Source organism: Haliotis cracherodii, unplaced genomic scaffold, assembly GCF_022045235.1.
Source record: "Haliotis cracherodii isolate W230 unplaced genomic scaffold, xgHalCrac1.p SCAF_5, whole genome shotgun sequence".
Taxonomy (NCBI): domain Eukaryota; kingdom Metazoa; phylum Mollusca; class Gastropoda; order Lepetellida; family Haliotidae; genus Haliotis; species Haliotis cracherodii.
In genome coordinates this window covers 29,433,256-29,447,863 of record NW_027266308.1, presented here as the reverse complement: position 1 = coordinate 29,447,863, position 14,608 = coordinate 29,433,256, and the positions used below count along the sequence as shown (strand labels likewise).

At 36.9% G+C, this 14,608-nt stretch overlaps 1 pseudogene; it reads left to right on the top strand.

Annotated features, from left to right (window-relative positions):
• The first annotated feature begins 9,652 nt into the window (after positions 1–9,652).
• Positions 9,653–13,623, top strand: LOC139444147 (S-adenosylmethionine-dependent methyltransferase Rv2258c-like; annotated as a pseudogene).
• The last annotated feature ends 985 nt before the right edge of the window (positions 13,624–14,608 follow it).

Sequence of the window (14,608 nt, the reverse complement as noted above, 5' to 3'; positions counted from 1 at the left end):
AAATATGATCTCAGTATTGATGTTTAAACTGTCGTGGCTACGAACATTTTTAGAATCGGTGATATTAACAGCGACATGTTTAGCGAACGTACATGTCAAGGAAATATATCGTGATAAAACCCATCCAGGTGTTTTTCATTTAGACATATAGGTTCTTTACGGGGTTCATATAGATCATCAGAACGATTTTGCAGAAAAAAAACGCTGAATGTTCGAAATATTATTAGTTGTGTGAATAGAATTATGTTGAGCACGTGTCCCAAGACGCTGGCACGTAATGAAACATGGTTAATCAGTTCTAATATGTTTATTTGTCGATCTTCTACATTTCTTAGTTATTATATTTTTAAATAATCTAAGTCAAGAGAATTGTTAGAGACCATCGATCAATGAAATAGTTCGACTATATGAGCATTGTGTAAACTGTCCGACAACCCTAGGCTATTTACAAACTGTCTGAACTAGGACATTGACAGAAAACTTAAATACCTAACGATAAGCATTTAACGTTGACCTGAAACGTATCACAGGTGGTAATTAAAGTATTGTTCCAGACATTTGTTTGGTTCAAAAGAAATATATCAAAAGCAATTAGCCGTATTAATCCAATGATAAATTGGAAAATTTAGCCAGTATATAAATTTGTATATAAAAATACACTTAAATACACTGTCAACGTTATCTACTTCCCATATGGAGATAGGAGCGGTCGGGTAGCTTAGTGGTTAAAGCGTTCTCACGTCACGCCGAAGACCCGGGTTCGATTCCCGACATGGGTACAATGTGTGAAGCCCATTTCTGGTGTTCCCCGCCGTGTTATTGCTGGAATATTGCTAAAAGCGGCGTAAAACCATACTCACTCACTCACTCCCATATGGAGATACCACTACCGGCAAATGACATGCGGTCATGATGTTGCCTCTGTGTTGTTCTTTTATACTCACCACAAGAAGTAGTTTCTTTCAAATACATATGTAAAAACGTTTGTTTTTATTGATGCATTATGGCTAGAGCAAATTACTCGTATGCAGGTAGGCATATAGCGTATACATGTGTGGTCAGTGGTCATTGTCGTGATGGAACGGACGTATGTTTCTATGTTCTAGCTTGACGATGGTTAATGAAAAATTAATTTCATATGCTATATGCAGGATAAAATGTAACAATATATCTTATAGTTATCATAGTGTATCAGGCAAACATAGGTCGGGGGTTAGTGTGACTAAAAGAAGACGGAAGAGACGAATTCCAACTCTAGTTCATGTTTACGTAAACATAAATATACATTTCATTAAACTGGTTGCCCTGAGCATGATGACCTGTATTTAAACACTGCTGAGTATCCTTATCCAAAGTTCAATTTTAAACAAATGTGTGTGAGTTTACAGCAACGTTAATGTAACTTGATGTTTCACTGTTGATTTGCAGATGTGCGTTCACGCCTTGTGTACAAGCTGACAACTGGTTGGCGGTTGTCCACAAAGTTCACAATACCTGTAGCAAGGCAGCCGTTTCTCTTGCATTATATTTTGGTCATAAGTTTAGAATGTGTTGGTCGGGCTGAAATTTTAACAAAAGATATAAAACATGTGACCCCGAATTACAGTGTAACGGTTCACATCTTCTTTTCAGGCGTGTCATGCAGACAAATAAGTCAAGTGTGACAGTTATCTCACCGGTAATAAAGATTTGATACATGCCGACTGACACTCTTGATTGGTCAGTGATTAAGACGACAGATCAATACACACGCTTCCTATTCAGTATGTACGTATGATTACATGGCTGTGTGTATGCTTGGCTGTATATTTATGCATGCATGGTATGTATGGCTGTATATATGCTTCGTATGTATGGTTGTATGTATTATTATATGTATTATGTGTATGTATGTACATTATGTGTGTGTATTTATGTGTGTGCGAGCGTGTGTGTAAATGTATGTAAACCTAGTTTACAAAATAAATGCTTCGGCCGTTTGAAGCCAGAAGGCAGAGGTATTCCCGGGAAAGAAGCATACTCTCGCAGTTGGTCACAAGAGCTGAAACTTCTCTCACGAAATAATTTTTATCTTATCTTCATTTAAAACTTTCTCCCTCTGTAACACAATCCATATGTTCTAGTATAATATTTAATATATCCGTATTTACACGACATTTGATTATTAGGGCATGATCATGTACATGTTCACTGTAGTAATGTACATACTAGTCAACTTGATTATATGTTTTATTATAGTGTAGCTCGGCATCAACGATTACTATATCATCCTTACTTGTCATTGATGTATTGACATCGAACAATGGACGACAATTCGAAATTCTTATTTGAGCTATAAATAGCTTCAATATGGACAGTGCCGGTGTCAGTACAATTTTCGTAGTTAAAAATATGTATCTACAAAATATAATCTGAAGCAGCCAAGAACAATATTTTTATTAACGCTTACTTTCATGGATAGAATTGAGGCAATCTAGGCTTGACAAATAGTTCTAGACTTGAGTTGGATTCTTTTTAAATTTATTCTCTACGGACTGGGAGACGTACAATAGCGACAGTATCGCATGGAGAACTGGAGAACTGGGTCAGTGTAATCGGATATGTTGTGGAGTTTCGGGTTTTTGCTGTTTACTAAATAGAACAAGGGCTCACGATCATGGGCACAATGTAGTGATTAAACCATTAGCACCTCTGTTTATATAAGATATGTTATTGTGATTTGAAATCTCTTTTGGAACAATTGCGAGTTATTGTATACTCTGTATTCTTTCGTTATGGTAGAATATATATTTTCTATGTTGCTTGTTGAATTATCCACAAATAATGAGAACTACAATGTTAACCTCTCTCTGGAGATATACAATAATACTACTTAAGGGCATATCTGACTTATCGACTAATATTTCTTTCTTAAATACTGTCCGTTACAGGAATTCTCATCATTATATTATACTTTCTATAGTTTAAAATGTCAAATAATGGCAAATTGTGTATCTTTCTACATTTTGAATTCATTATAATTTCTGCAAGAAAACCTTAACATCAGATAGTGATATAAACGAATATGATCTATACTGTGATAAATGAATTATTAATTTCGTATTATGAATTAAATAAACCGAAATATGATCGTAAAAACAAATTATTTTAATCTGTTCGTGTGAGAAGGTAACGAGAGATCTAGGCAACTCACTAACGTAACCATTTGTGATATTCAAAGTTTCGGGGGTTTAACATGTACATTGAATGACAAACAAGAAAGCAACCCAATAATTTAATTATGAATCAAATTATGTTATAAATATAACAGAATATATAGAAAATATAAGTTTAATTTCTCATTGTTGGAAGGTGTTTAATAGTAGTTTTTGTTTGAGTGTTTGTTGTTAAACGCCGCACTCAGCAATATACCAGCTATATGACGGTGGTTCGTAAATAATCCAGTCTGGACCAGACAATCCAGTTATCATCATCAAGAGCACCGATCAACGCAATTCGGATACGATGACATGCATCAACCAAGTCAGCGACCCTGACCCGATAATGTGAGTCGCCTTTGTACATTTGGTTGTTGAAGGCCTATATTCAAACCCCGATCTTCACGGGTATGTTTTTAATAATAAGGTACAATGAAATTATGTATATGTTCATAATAAGAGTGTATAAGTAGATGGATAATATGTCCATACACGGCAATTAGATGGGTTAGACTGCAAATGGTTACAAGTCCATATTTCAAGACATGTATTTGATATTCATAGCAACTCCACAAAAGCTACACAATGGCGACAAAACGGTACCAGAACCACAGATACCAATAATACATTTTTTGAACATGAGATACATATAATTACTTTAAAGTTAAAACATGTATCTAAATGGAAAATTAGAACGATTAAGAAGAAACACTTCCGACATTTTTCGTATTTTATTTTCGTTTGGAGAGAGAAGTAGTGACTGGAATCTGATGGGTGTAACCAGGTTTTCCCGTCCGCCCAGGCCTTACTGCAATGCTATAGCCCCAAATGAAACAAGCCTAGATGTTCAACAGGTTCAGGCTGAAATTTACATCCCACTGGGGCTCCTTTTAAATTTAAATATAGTTTCTCGTTTTGATCAAAATGATATATTTTCAGAGACTAATAAGCGTTAGTCTAGTCGTGAGGTACAACTATCCAAAAGATCCCATTCATGTCTATATATCTTCAGACAGACTCTCCATGTTCCTATCGATATGAGTCAAAATACAAATGAATTAAATATTACAGCACTGGTGAATAGGTTATATGCGCATGTCAGCGTCGATCCTACAATATCCTTTTGCGCAAAATACATAATTTTTATATACTGATGAATTAACGTAGTAATACTACGCTAATATATGTCCAGATGTATGTACATCAGTATCCTCTCGTGATCTTTATTCGTGCTTTAAGCTCTTTTTCTACAGGAGATTATGGGGTGTTACATCACACCAGAAAGCCAGTTCCAAATTCAAGTCATAATTTCATGGTCCGTCTTGTATGTTGGAAACCAATATCGCAATATGGCTGAATATTGTTAAACGTGGTATTAACCCGATTACTCACATAATTATTCCATTTTCTTCATGCACGTTCTACAATCATCTACGATCACTTTCTATAAGGAGGTATATCTATATTCATCCAAATGTCCATACATATATGTCCAGATATATATGTTTAAAACAAGTCGTCCTGCACTCTTCCTTAAAAGGTAAATGCTAAACATTTCCTCTGTATGTATTTATATATGAAAATATCGTTTTAATGTCAACGCTGATGTAGTGAACGTACCACAGACCTGATGCTAGAATAACATCTAATCTCTGAAAGGAACATATTTGACAGAAAAAAAACAGCTATTAAACAACAGTTATAAAAAAAATAAATATAATAAAAAGGAGCCGAGAGATCTTCTTCATTATGCCAAATATTGGGCTGTATTGGACATATTTGTTTCGGGGTCTGTATGACAGACAAACCTGATGCTTTTAAGTATAAAGATAAGCAAGTACAGCTGTTGTTTATATTCAAATATGTTCGTGATAACCCAACCTTGAAAAATATTGAAAGATGAGTGGTAACTATTTATGTCATTATTTCAAATTAGAATGATAACACATCAGGAAAGCATGGCACTTTGATATATATATCTTGTTAATCCAATAGTTTTTTTAAGTAAGAGCAGCATGTATATCGAGAGTATAGGTTTGGTGCGTGACTTATCGCACATTACTTTTGAGAAAGTGTGCATATTCTGTTTATCGGCAATAAATGACATAAGACGATTCATACGGGTAAATACGATTTACTTCAGAACTAGTATATATTACTTAAGGTTAGGGGAAAATGCAAACACTATGTAATTAACAGAACTTTGGGCGGGTTTAAAGGATTAGGGTCCTTGCTTGAGCTTTGTGTTGGACGTGTAGACGGCATTTCCAGGTTTGACGTATCAATGACCAAAATGATGTCTGATGTCTGCCTTTTCGGGTGAACAATTTGCTTGCCTTTGCGGGTGCCACTAGTGGAGCGGATTGAGCTCGCGTTTTTGCTAGCACCCAGTGTCATCATTTTTATGGTGAATCATGAAACATGCTCCCGGTCTTGTCGTAATCGTGCAGTTGGCGCTACTTTTGGCAAGGGTTTCTTATGGTAATGGAAATGCTTATGTCGCTTTGGTTGACTGATAAACATGAAAAGATATAATGTTAGTGTATATGGTCATGTAATTAAGAAACAAACGACGAGTGGGAGTTGTTTATTGTACGATAAACAACGACCACGACTCGTTTATTTCTATATGAGATATCCACATTATTTACAGCCTCTTTTAAGGGTGTAAAATTAGGAAAAAGTACACGTTTTAAATTGTTTACCCGTACATATATAATGATGACTCCTTGGATAGAATCCGACCGCGGCCATGCCAGATAAATCCATTTTATGAACAGGAGGGTTTGAATGTGGTCTTTCTTTTGGTCTTTGGTCATATTCTCACAATTTTCTCGTCGATTATCTGTACCTTTTCTCCCAATACCGATTGCCATTTCGCTCTCACTTTCGGATGCACTGGCTTTATCTACCTTCCCCAGCTACATCTATTGGAAACAACACACTAGACACATACCTCTCAAAAATAAGGTCAAATTTACGATGTTTTCAAGTTGCGAGTGCATGTTCGAATCTCTATAAATGACGTCATGATAGAACAATGTTTTATCGTGAAATAAATATCGCTTCATTCTTTGTTCTTTGTGATTTATCGCGTAGCTATCTTATATCATCAAATATCAATTTCTCATTGCTTTATCATGACGTATCCGTGTCATAGCCAATCATGTAGCAATGGCATACACAAATATCGTTGACTTCGACGTAGAATAGTGTCATGAAATATGATTACCTTTTGGTGTGCAATATTTCTGGTTGATAAATCTAACATAATCATACTTTTAAGAATAGCGACTATACATTATTATATCAATTATCAGGTCTCTGTAACATTTGCAAAATAATACAAATTAAAAAATACAACTGAACCTAAATGTATGTATGTTGTAATATCCCTAAGTTGCTGCTTTAGGCATTAAACAACAAACAAACACAACATAATATCTTTAAGAATGATGTTAACAATTCCTGTGCTAAAAAATATCTTCCACAATCTCCATACCTCTATCTCTATTTTTAATATGAAAACATAATAACTTTTTTTTTAAATCTGAAGGAATAATAATGATAATATCATAATAATATCATTATTTATGTTACTTAATCTCAACTGAAGTAGTCCTCCACAGTATACATTCAGTGATGAAGCCCATGAACATATTAACTATGTAACATACATTAATGGAAATTAGATGAACAGTTGAAGTTAGCAAAAGATATTATTCGGTCGAACGTCTATCAGCCAATACTACATTATTGAATTGTGAGTCTACGGTGATTTTTGAAAGGCTACTCTCATAAATGTCATGACGCATTTTAAGCCAGGGTTCTATACTCGCATTAATGTGCTGACTTATTATTGCGTTAATTTCATGATTTACAGTATTCATGAAGAACATTTCACTTTGGACCAACAGTGGGAATTATGACTATCGACTTGCTAAATATTTTTGATATTCATGCTAGCTCAAACGATCTATTGGTTTGATTTATTGTTATGGTATCCACAAAATAAGTAGGATTTTTTTCCGTTTTTGTTGAAATAAAACTGAATTATATTTGCTGTTTACATATCAAAGTTTGCCAAATTGTTACAAAATGTTTGGCCATAGCAAGGCACCACAACATATTGTGCTAGGCACGGTACAACTGGAATGAGGGAGGGCCGTATTCCTTCTTGTGGGTGACCTGCGTGTGTATGTGTGTGTGTGTGTGTGTGTGTGTGTGTGTGTGTGTGTGTGTGTGTGTGTGTGTGTGTGTGTGTGTGTGTGTGTGTGTTTGTGTGTGTGTGTGTGTGTGTGTGTGTGTGTGTGTGTGAAGAAGAAGAAGTAGAAGAATTGTACAGCATAAACATGACTACGTAGTTCGAATAGATACGTAGAATGCCCGGTCAGTATGACCTTTGAGACACTACATTTTCAGTCATTAAAATCCGTAACACATTTTTTTGAGTAAAAGAAAACACTACAAGTGAGTGAAACAAAAGACATCGGAACAGGCACACCATGTCCCCCAACCCCAAGTCTGCATGTATCAATACCCATACCTGCCACATCCTCACCCACTTAACTTACTCACACAATCATCTGACAACATGTTCGCCAACCCTCGTATCACAACGCATGCCCGCACGCGCGCACACACACACACACACACACACACACACACACACACATCGCATTCTTCTTTCCCCACCAATATGTCTACGTCAGCCATCATGGATCCATGCGCATGCTTACATACATAATCCATCCTCCCCCCATTCCCCAACATCCATCGAACAATAACTATATCCGCCCTCATGTATCGGTATTCGTGCTTACATACATTCACCCTCCTACCATTCCCCTATATCCATCGCACTATAACTATGACTATAACCGCCTTCGTGCATCCGCACGTATGTTCACATTGCATTGCATGCATCGAATTACACGTTTAAAATATCGTAAATATTTTACAATATGTACATATTAAATATCAGCAAACAGAGATTATCATAACGCAATAGATTTCATTCGTCAAAACATCACACAAAAAAAGGCAGCCTGGAATTTTCCAATGGCATCAGAATGCACTAAGAGGTTCAACTGGTCAGGAGGTGAGAGTTGCGGAAGATTTCGATAAACTTACAGATCTCCATTTCGAATATCTAAAGTGTGAATAAAGATCACAGCTTGCTATGACGTGTACTGCATTCCTGCAGATTTAGCAATGTCATCAGCTATTCAATTTATGTTTAAATACTCAAGTAGACAAAGACCCAAATGTTTATAGGCATGACCATAATATATTCTAAGCAAATATCACCACATTTAAAAACAAAGCTAGATTGAGTCTTTGAAGGACATTAAGAAGTGATACACATAAGGAAAAAAATATGAGAGAACTGCACCATATATCAATTTCAGCCTCGTTCTCATTCTCCTCTACCTCGATAGAACCCGACCATAACTCTGAGATCAACCCTTCCCTAATTTGCGGAATGCTTAAGCCAGCCTGCAAATCAATTTGATTATTAACGGCCATTTCCAACAACTCATCCTTAAAATCTTTAATCATAGCCACGGAAGGTTTGCCAACTGTGAACCACGAAAACTGCCCAAAGAACAAAAATAACTAATTTAAACACGTATTTATAAAACATGTATCTTGAAGAAATAAATGTGTCCTATTTATGAGAGTGTATGAAGATAGTTTGCTTGTTTACGTTAATCGATAAAAAGCTCAATTACATATTTATCTCACATTCTTACGTGCAGCGAGCGACCGAGCTCGAGTGAGGGATCACCTGTGAAGTGATGAGTAAATCAATTTCAAATACGTCCATCAATATTTAATTCACAGGTACATACGCAGGTTGGTCGGTTTGTTGTTTAACGCTGCACTCAGAAATATTCCAGTTCTGTGACAGCGGTCTGTAAATAATCGAGGCTGGACCAGACAATCAAGTGATTATATCATGAGCACCGATCCGCGCAATTGGGATCGATGACATGCATCAACCAAGTCAGCAAGCCTGACCACCCGATCCCGTTAGTCGCCTCTTACGACAAGCATAGTCGCCTTTCAGATACTTCTGCAACACTGTGTGTTGTAAGAGAAACACAATAATAACGGTTCTGGCGTTGGTGCATGTGGACGTTACATATTAATGTATATGGCCACGTACTCTTTAAAATGAACCTATGCTCACTGATATTAAGCTTGATTTCAAATTGGCCTATTTTATGGAAATATTCCATATGGGACTTATACAACTGACCCGTGAAGATTCCGGGGTAGAATAGGTCTTCAGTAACCCATACTGGCCGTAAAAGGCGATTGATGTCAATCACTGGATTGTCTGGTCCAGACTCGATTATTTTACAGACCACCGTCATATAGCTGGCATATTGTTGAGTGCGGCGTTAAACAACAAACAAACAAACTTATACAACTCATGACTGTATCTGCAGGGTTCACCGAAAGCAATTCAATTTGAGACGATGTCGGATTACCACAAGAAGATGATGAACTCTTTCGGCGCCAGTGGTGTCATGTTAAACCTGTCCCTGGCAAAGGAGTTGGGCGTCGTGCAGATACTGGTGGAAGCGCAAAGCCCACTCACCTCACAGCAGTTGGGTGACAAACTGAACCTCAGAGAAAGGTAAACACCATGTAATGATGAAGCAGTGACAAACCGGTAACAGTGAGCGAGTTTGGTTTTACGCCGCTTTTAGCAATATTCCAGCAATATCACGGCGGGGGACACCAGAAATGGGCTTCACACATTGTACCCATGTCGGGATTCGAACCCGGGTTTCGTGACGAGCGAACGCTTTGACCACTAGGCTACCCGACCGCCCCGACAAACTGGTAACAACATTGATAGACATTAATTGATAGTCGGGGCCCATCTCTTACATATTCTATTTAAGCTTTACTCAAGAAGTCCGAGACCTCGATTGTTTAAGAATCTGCATAAACATGAGCCCTGGACGTCTTCTACAGGGAAAGCGACATTACTCCATACCAATGATAAGGGTACGGTCTGGACTATCGAGTTTTTACTGTAACAGGTATATACCGTTATGAAGTCTGAGCACGTTTGTGAAAGAAATTAGTAATTTGTTTAATGATAATTATTTGTTTCAACAGGTATGTGCGTGAGATCCTGGGTTCTCTGGCTGTCGGGGAGGTCATCAGCGTGGACGACTCCTCCACCCAGTTCCATGTTCCAGATGATCGCAAGGGCACATTCAAAGCAATATCTGTGCTTTCCAGATATATGCCACCGATGGGATTGAGATATGCCAGTATCAAGGAATGTGCTCAACTACGGAACCCTGGTGGTAGGGACTTTGTACATTCACTTAGCAAACTAATTTCAACAATATAATGCGCAGACAATTATTTACATTCGTATTTCTCGACATGAGTTGTAAGCCTGTTAAGACTGTACATGTAAAATGAAACACAGTCACGTTTAAGTAGAGTTTCCAATCGACGGACATGTCTGGAAGATAAGTGTTGTCAGTTCTCCCCAAGAGGAATCCGATATGGTATTGATCATGAGAAACAGGTGTATTCCGGCTTAGAAATTGATCATAAGTTAATCAACATGTAGAAAGTGATTCAACTTTTTGAAATAATTGCAACTGTTGTTAGTGAAGTGTATCTTCTCATAATCAATAACAATAATTTCTATTCCTTCTCAGGCAAAAATAACAAAGGATTACTCATTAACATATTGTCCATATATTCATAATCTTCTTTAATATGTTCAATACAATTCAATTCAAAATACCATTTAATCATATTCTAAAGGATGTTAGGTAGATACAAAGAAGATATATTAGCTATAGGTTCATAGTTTTATGCGAATCATTTCTGTGTCCCCCTTTTGTAGTTAAATAAAATATGTCAAATATCCAGTTTCACTTGTCACTCGAGGTAATCCTGCATTGCTTGGTTAAAATAAATCATTTGCACCTCTAAATTTCATAGGTTGGTGCACCCAAAGTAGCGATGTGTTAAATTCATACAATCATTGAACCAGTTCTATAAATCGTTGCTATATTTGTCTGTCGACACAACTAACTTTAATGTGGTATCAACGAAAGAAGGGGTATTGTTTGTGTTTATTATGTCTTGGGTGAACGCATTGTCATGATCTGGGGGTTTTCCGTTGTCAACATGAAGGTTCTACGGGAAAATCTACCGTTTCAAAATGAATACAAACGTTGTTAGCTATTTTCACAAGTTCCGGGCAATTTGTCAAAACTTAAAGCACATGTCATCTGAAGTTGACCCACTTGAGGTAGAGATAGAGACAAGTGAAACCGCCTTATTTGTTTCATACTTAGTTATATGCAAAAAATATTCACTGTTAGAAAAATCTCAACAAGCCTCAACAACTTAAGTTAACTGGGGATGACTCAACATCTCAAGATATTCAGTGGTACATTCATATAATTTTCATAACTCTTTCACTTTTACGCTCAATGAAATCCGTTTCGTGTTGACTGATTTTCTCTGGTGTAGACGTTTCACATTAAACTCCACATGACTATGCTTATATGTGAGCACCATATGACATGTTCAAAAGCTGTTTGATCAGGGATACGAAATTGAATTTTAGTAAAGCTTTTAAACAATTTGATTATATATTGAAGAAATTTCTAAATTTGACGCATCAGTAACAAAACATATTTCCAAAGCAATTCCCTGTTTGACTTGTGCAATGTTCCTGTGTATTTCCTGGTGAAACAATTGTTTTAATGGGTGCTAGTGGTGGGGAAGAATAAGCTCACCTTTTCGCCAACACCTGGAATCATCACTATTTGACAGAACCAAACAAGCGGCTTGATGCATGTTATCGTATCCCATTGAGACGATCGATGTCCATGATGTCAATCACTGAATTGTCTTGGCCAAACTCGAATTATTTGTACCGTCATATGGGTGGAATATTGCTGAGTGTCTCGTCAAACAAAAACAAAACACAAACATATACCCTGCCCATGGCTTCTTCTAAGTGGTATGTTTCTGCGCCATCGTGTGCTATTCTCTCGTCCCTCCAGCCGTCTGTTTGATAGTGATTAATATACACATTCATGATATAGTCGTACCATGGACACTGCTTTTAGTTTTGAGTTTGTTTATGATATAAAAAAAGTTGTTTGTCGCTTGATCACCTTTGCAAATCCTTACATACTTTCAACTTTTAGCTCCTCGTCTGTGTTGTGTGCGTGTGTGTGTGCGTGTGTTTGTGTGCGTGCGTGCGTGCGTGTATGTGTGAGTGTTGTGTGTGTGTGGCAATACGAAGTAGTAGTTGTGTACATGAAGTTTTATCTTAGTGGCGTTGGTGTTAGTATGTTTTCTTTATGGCACTTCTCCTATTTACAGGAATTGTCTACAGTCAAACCCCTCAGATTTTTGACGTCTTGAAAGAGATTTTGGTCGAAGTCAAGAAAGATATGATTGATACAGACATCCTGTCTGCCGTTCCTCTGATGTTGCCAAAATTAGGTGGGTAAAAAGAATAGAAGAGTTGGAGCTGTCCGCTAATTTTAGCGCAATGTTTGAACAAAACACTGAAAAGTTACACTTCGCACTAGGTTCTATGCCTTTGTACCCCATTCCTATTGTCTAACTATTTACTTTACAAGGGAAACCAAACGAAGGCATACATGTATGACATGAAAGGAAGCTATTGCATAGATAGTTTTCATTATTTATTTTTAACTTCATAAGGTTTTATATTGAAACTACTCGACTACATGTTGATGTTAGGATTTACATGTGCGTGTCCATTTCCAGGTCTAGTGTCAAGTGTTTCCAGGTCTCTTTCTAATGTCTCACTTAAATTGTTTAATTTTTTATACAGAATCTGGAATCAATGTTGCGGAATTTGGCTGTGCAACAGGGATCATTTTAAACAAATTAGCTTCGCCATCCAAGAAAAGCACCTTCCTTGGTTCTGATGTAGCAAGCGAGCCATTGGTTGAAGCCAGAGAGGAAGCAAAGAACCAGGACCTTCAGAATGTCACTTATGGCACAGACAATATTGAAACCATATCTGAAAGCTACAAGGAGAGGTTTGATTGGATACTAACCCGTCTAGTTATTCATGACTTAACATATCCACAGAAAGCCTTAAACGAGATTTACCGGTGCCTGAAACCAGGGGGTATTTACAGCATGATTGATGTTGGAATAGAGGGAGGCATAACTGGCAACATTGCCAATGGTTAAGCTATGTTCTACTACTCGGCAAGCACTTTCTTGTGTATTCCGGAAAGCTAGCCTGACTGCAGTACTTGGGTGTACATGGGGAGCACCTTTGGCAAGAGAGATGGTTGCTAAAGCAGGTTTCACCATCATAAACGAGTCTATGAGTCGCACAGACGAGCATGAGATACACTTTGTCTGTCAGAAGTAGATTTCCATTGATTTGTACAATGTTTTTCTACCCATGGGTAATCTTGACATACATCTGTAAAACGTTAAGCTATTTAGAAGGAGTTTAGTTCCAGGAACGTTATTTTGGATAGATCATTGCAGCATTTAATGTGTCAGGATATCATAATTATTTCAAATCGTGTTAAAAGATTAGGTGTTAATAATGTATGTGAGGACCTGATAGCCAACGAGTCGGAAATTCTTGTAACTCCGGGCAATAAGCATCTAATATCCTCATGGATGTAAACTTTTTACTCTCATTGTTGTTGGATCTATTAGGTATGGCCACACGACTGTGCCATATTTTGTTCGTTACAAATTACAAACATCACATGCCGATTGATCGCCTCAATATTGGTGAATGTGTTCTTTGACTAATACATTCGTGTCACCACAAACTGTGGTGTCATTTGGTATAGCAATTTCCTTGTTAGAGTTGACGTCTTCAAGAAAAGTTTCATCTGACATGAAGAGAAACATTATAAAATATGAACAACTATGTAAATTTGCGATCAGTATTGTTTTTCAAATACTTTCTTTTTAACATTGAGGTTGGAAGTATAGACAGATATGGAAAAAGAATCAACATTTGAACAGTGCTTTTCTTAAAATGCAACAATGAATGTAACATTGTGTGACGTAATCAGAATTTCATTTATCAGAATAATTGAACATGTTGGAGATCTGAGAAAATGTTTTAACAGGCCAAAAATGTAAAGCCGCAAAACTCTGAAGATATGGAAGATATGATATGCATATAACAAGTTTCATATCCAGTTAAGAAAACATAAACACTTTAAGAGTAAATGTAACCATACACTTTAGTGAGCATTACATAACAATCTCCATATCATTTATACAACTCTCTTGGTAGTTATAGTTCAGTCAGTAGTGCTAGCAATGCTTCCACCAGATGTTTACCTATGGATTAAGTAAGCAAATCTGATGTTCTAACGCTCTCTTAT